Source organism: Pangasianodon hypophthalmus, chromosome 11 (assembly GCF_027358585.1).
Source record: "Pangasianodon hypophthalmus isolate fPanHyp1 chromosome 11, fPanHyp1.pri, whole genome shotgun sequence".
NCBI lineage: Eukaryota > Metazoa > Chordata > Actinopteri > Siluriformes > Pangasiidae > Pangasianodon > Pangasianodon hypophthalmus.
This window is the reverse complement of record NC_069720.1, coordinates 15422404-15428587: the sequence shown is the minus strand read 5'-3', so window position 1 is coordinate 15428587 and position 6184 is coordinate 15422404. Positions and strand designations below refer to the sequence as shown.

The 6184-nt window shown below is 36.5% G+C and overlaps 1 pseudogene; it reads left to right on the top strand.

The window, feature by feature from the left end:
• Positions 1 to 335: 335 nt before the first annotated feature.
• Positions 336 to 5924, top strand: LOC117595687 (phospholipid hydroperoxide glutathione peroxidase-like; annotated as a pseudogene).
• Positions 5925 to 6184: the final 260 nt, after the last annotated feature.

Here is a 6184-nt window from a genome sequence, read left to right as displayed (position 1 = left end):
AATATACTCCCTTCTTCATATCAGTTTTGGAGACCTTCAGGGTCATGCCAAAACTGTTGTCATTGCAGGATGCACCCACATTTTTGGAGATAAATCATAAAATAGACTTTCAGTTTCCTTTTTTTTCACCCAGAATACATGGAGAGTGAACTTTTGCACTCAATTAATTGTATGATCTAGTAAAAGAATAATGTGTGTGTACAGTCTGTCCGTGCTACTGGGTTCTTTCGTGATGCTCTGAGTGAAAAGGACAGTTATCTGCTATCATTCTGCTCTTATCAGCTGTCTGTGCTTGTGTCAGGCTGTAACCAGTGCCCTGTGTTCAGGGTGCATTCTGTTCTCTGCACAAAGCATCACACTGTGATAAGATTGTGTAGTGTTCAGTGTTTTAAAGGGAAAGAGGGTTAGAGTCTGCTGTTTCAGTAGCTTTTGAAAGGCAGCCATGCAGCTCCTATCTTCCTCTCTCGTTTTCTCCATCCTGTTGCAAACAATGGTAAGCAATTTTGCTATAAATAATACCAATAAGATTGGAATGTGTCTAGGAGGGTGTTAGTGCTTCTTTCAGGTTTTAGACAATTAAATGATCAGACATAGTGACTGAGGTGATTCTCTTGTTTGTTTGTGTGTGTGCGTGTGTGTGTGTGTGTGTGTTAGTTAACACTTATTACTTTATAATTATGATCTCTTGTCTTTCTTTCCTTCCCAAGTCTGCACAGGTGGAGGACTGGAAAACAGCCACGTCTATTTATGACTTCACTGCCACAGATATCGACGGCCACAAAGTGTCTCTGAAAAAATACAAGTAGGTGACATACTAATACACAAAAATAAAAGAAGAAGAAGAAGAATACTGGTTCATTTTCATGTTATTTTGCTAACTGGCCATATTTAACTATGTTCGCCTGTTTTCTTCAAATTCTAGATTATTCAAATTCTAAATATTGATTTGTTTGTTTGTCTGAGTTAATTTTGGCTGGATATATCCACTTTAAAATGAGTCAGATTAAGACATATTATTTATACTTTCAGTACTTACTTTTAAGTATATATGTCCACCCCTGTCCAGACCTTTAAGAGATGGTCTTTAGGATTGTCTTTAGAATTTTTGTGTAAAATATGGAACTGTCATCAGTAAGCGCAACAGAAAGATTTTCTGCAAGATGAAACCTCTTTGGTGGAGAAAACTTCTCCCTGAAGAAAAGCAGAGAGAAACATGCTGAGTCCAGAAGCTCAAACAAAAAGGTGTTTATTATGCCTTAGAAGAGAGAGAGAGAGAGAGAGAGAGAGAGAGAGAGAGAGTATACTCTTAGTGAATCTGATAGAAGAGCAATACAAGTAACAGACTGACTTAAAATCACAGAAACATCACTTCACATACTGCAGAATTCTAGCACACATACACTGCAACTACAAAAATATAATAGAGACTAAATCATGAAGTAAATATATGCGTAGATGATCAACAAGTACCAACTAAAGTCAAAACAGAAATCAGATATGAAATATAATACAAATACAGAATAATTCTGTTAATAAAAGGGAGAATAAACAATAAGTAAGCTTTCAGCTTTACCACTCTGTTGTCTTCATTTATTTTTTCTATAGAGGCCAGGTGGTTATCATCACCAACGTTGCCACCAAATGAGCCAAAGCCCCAGTAAACTACTCTCAGTTTGCACAGATGCACGCCAAATACGCTGAGAGAGGTTTATCCATCCTGGCTTTCCCATGCAACCAGTTTGGCAACCAGGTATGATGCTTTTGTAAATGCTTCAAATTTTCATTCTTAATTTTGTATTCTTTAAACTTTATGAGTAAATAGTAAGAAAACAATTAACATCTTAAAATAAGGATTATACATATACGTAGGTTGTATATGTATGAAGGGAGTAACTGGTGTGTTCCTCAGTAATAAGTGTAGAGGTAGTAGAAATACAGCATAATACACAATGTTTCCTGAGAAATCTAAATGTTGTTACATGTGTGTAACCATATATTTATACCCCAGACACACAGGACATGGGGACGGAGTTAGTTTTACTCAATGACTGAACGAAGTGGAAATAATACAGTTTTTCAAGAGTGATAATTTGTTTCTATTTATTTCAAATATTCTTCAGGTGTCTTCAATTTTGGCACATATTTCCAAGAGAAAATATTGTCATGAAAAAATTCCAGCTGTTCTGGTTCTGGTTTTTCCTTTCATGTATATATTAAAGGACTATTAAGGATATCATTATGCATGAATTAAGCATAAAATACTTTGTGTAACTGGGCCAAAATCACACACATTATTCTGTCTCTAAATTAACTGTTGCATATCTCAATGTTAGTGAGACTTTGTCAAGGTCGGTTCTCCTCCTACTGTAAGATTATGTCCTTAGCATGTACAGTATGAATATGGAAACCTGCAGAAAGTACCAAAATACAGCTTTCTTTGTGTTGGTCTGTCTCCACCCTCTTATAAGGTAGATATAGTCTAAGCAGGATTTATTGGGACAGCTTTTTCTCATTGCTTTTATGCTACAGCCTGTGGGTTGCATACTTATCGTCATCAAGCTTCCTGACTTTACAATAAACTACAGATATATATATATATAAGGTCATATATGCAATAAGTAGTGATGCTAATAATTTGCTTGGATGCTAGTGACTGTTTTTTCCCTCTCTATTAATAAGGAACCTGGCACCCATGAACAGATCAAACAATATGCCAAATCATACAATGTGAAATTTGACTTATTCAGCAAGATCAATGTAAACGGACCAGAAGCTCATGCCCTGTGGAAGTGGTTGAAGGAGCAACCCGAGGGCGAAGGATTCTTAGGAAAGTAAGTCAGCACTATTCAGGCCTAATAGTAAAAGCAGATGCATGTATTTTCCATATTGATACATAGAGAGATGACTATGTATCGCTGTCTTGGGGACACATACTTTTTATTTATTTTATTTTTGGACACTGATTCTAAATTCAGTCAGTGGGCTAGATTAGAAACATAGATTAGATGTATGTTTGACACCTGTGATTTAGAGGAAAACCCCTTGGGAAGGAAGAAATATTGGGAGGGGCAACTCAAGGAGGAACCACCACTGAGTAGGCTGGATGAGTAGTATGTGATAAATAGGAAATAGCAACTGTGAAACTAAAGCATGTAGAATAATAGATCATCACTGCACAACAGATAATAAAGAGAGGCCATGACCATTAAAGAACCACAGTTTAAACAAGAAGTTACATGAGTACCTTCAGTACATGAGTGCACCAAAGCAAGCACTTAGACGACTGGAGGAAAGTAACTCTTGTTAACAGTAACAGTGTGCATAACTCATTTTAATCTAGCTTTGTGACATTAGCTAACTTACATTAGCTCAGTTAGTGCACTCTCAGCATTGCTCAAATCTGCACATCTTTAGAGCAATGGAAAGTCAGCAATAGTGGTTAAAACATGAAAAGACATTACAGTCCTCTACTCTATTCACTACACTGTGGATTAAAAACTGAATAAATACTGTGGATTAAATACAGTGACACTGTATAATGACTGTAATATAAAGCTGGTGCCTAAAATGTGTCTTTTGTGTTTTCCCAGTGGAATCAAGTGGAATTTCACTAAGGTGTGTGCCTATATGATTTGATTAATTTGGGGGACAGTACAACTGCTACGCTGTGTCTCACAAGCTTCCTTTTTTTTTTTTTTTTTTTTTTGAAAATTGTGACTAAGGCAAGACACTACAGGTAGAAATGATAAAGTTAACCTATAACGTCTATTATAACACGCCTTTGTAACGAACAAGACTATAACATGTCTTTTCTTATGCTGTACCTAAGGTTTATATATGATTAAAAGGTTTATTTCCTTTATAAAAGTTTACAGACACTCAACAAATAAACAAAAATTTCCCCATAAAAAATCAGTAGGGTTTTTTGTTTGTTTATTTGTTTGTTTTTGACATATATTTAGAGCCAGAAATCTCACTTTCTAGATGATCTGCATTCATGACATTTTACTATTAAGTGTTCGGAAGGATCTGACAGGGATTTCTCAAAATGCTGAGAATCATTGGATTTACCCTCACTGTGCACTTTAATAGGAACACCTATACACGTGCACATTCATGCAGCTATCTAATCAGCCAATCATGTGGCAGCAGTGCAATGCAAAAAATCATGTAGATACAGGTCAAGAGCTTCAGTTGTCTGTGTTCACATCAACCATCATAATCACCATGTACCAGAAGGGCTGGTTTGAGGATTTCAGAAACTGCTGATCTCCTGGGATTTTCACACACAACAGTCTCTAGAGTTTACACAGAATGTATGCTACTAAACATTAACTGAAGCCTTTGACCTGTATCTGCATGATTTTCTGCATTGTGCTGTTGCCACATGATTGGCTGAGTAGATAACTGCAATCACGTGTACAGGTTCCTATTAGTGACCTGTGAGTGTATGTTCAAGTTTAAACTGAATAACTGTTATCAGTGAAATTCATTTGTAGTTTCTTGCCTTAAATGCTCTTTTGGCTCAGAAGAAATCTTGACATTGATGTCTGCTGTGTGATTTGTGCAGTTCCTCATTGACCGACAAGGCCAGGTTGTGAAGAGATACTCGCCACTTGAAGATCCAATTGTAAGTGGAAAATATATTCTCACTTTCTGCACCATATTTGCAAAAAACTTTGAGATAGAAGCTATTTGCATCCAGGTGAAAACAGAAATCTATTTTACTCCCAGTTCAGGTGATGCAAATCCACACACTGTAGCACGATCTCCCTCTAGCACATGATAGCCACCAATCTGGGAGCATAAGGGCTAACATTGGCTAGCGACCTTGGCTACTAATTTACAAAATATGATAGTTAGCCTAAAGTTAGCTAGCTTGTTAACATTGGTTTTACTTACATACTACTAAGTATGTTACAAAATAATAAGTTTGTTAGTGAACCTGGCTAGCCAATAAAATTAAATGGCTGCTCCTGGAGAGATAACATTAGCTATGATAAATACTTAGCTGGTTACATTAGCAAAGTATTATGCTTATGCAGCCAGCTAGCTTGGCTAATCTTGCTTATTTTGTGTGTGTTTGACTTGCATCATAGGACATGCTAGTTTTCTGATTTATGTTTATTCAGATATGAGATTCAAATTGTCCTAATGAAGCATGTGCTAGCTGTTTTGCAGTATTTAGCAGACATTGTTATCAAGGACAGTTCAAAATATTATCACTACTCCAGTGCTTTATTTGGGAGGAAGCTGATTAGATAGGCAGTGTTTGCATTATCAAGAAGACAACATAAGGACAGCTGTCTACTAATGTTACTTATTTTGGACCAATTTGAAGGCAGCATCACGGATGTTCTTACTCGAGAAGCCACACATAGTTCCGTTTCCTGAAACTCTGAATAGCATTCCGTCGTTTTTCAATACAGTATGATAAAAGTGTTATCTGTCAAACACTTAGGCAAGAATTGTTATGGTGATATGTAAAATTAAAGTTTTATAAATCTACATCTGTTTCTCTTTTTCAGATGATAGAAAGAGATGTCCTGAAATATCTGTAAATCCTGCATTTAATTTCACCTTGAGCTAGATATCCTCTTAGCCAACCATTTCCATTTCCATTCCCCATCCTCTCCTGCGGCCTACTGGAAGTCAGTGGCGTCATCCCATGGATTTATGACGGTTTGTCTTGAAACCCGCCCTGTGGAAAGGACAAACCCGATGCGTTTGGCGTGCGACTCCTCATGGGAAGATCACCAGTGCACAGACAGTCAACTGGAAAGGGACCCCATTCCTTCTTTACCATAATACTGTCTTAAGAAGCCATTAAGTAACAGTCAGAAATTACTCAAAGTACTGATTTTGAAAGTCTTATAAGCTCTGAATAAACTGAATAAAGGCTTAATGCCACTTTTAAACCAGAATTTTTAATGATTGTTATTTTCTGGTTTCTTATAAAGATCATAGATGGTACTGAAGCACAGAATTCAAACCATAAAATTGGTGACATTTACAATTAAATAACAAAACCTATTTTGCTTTGGTGTATTAAAAAAACGGAATACTAACTTACAAATGCATGATGCTAATGCTAAAGTGTAAAGTATTATTACATGGAAAGTTTCCAAGGCAGCTATGCAGTAGGGACACCTTTGTATGTGTTATGCGTGTGTCACTGTCTGCA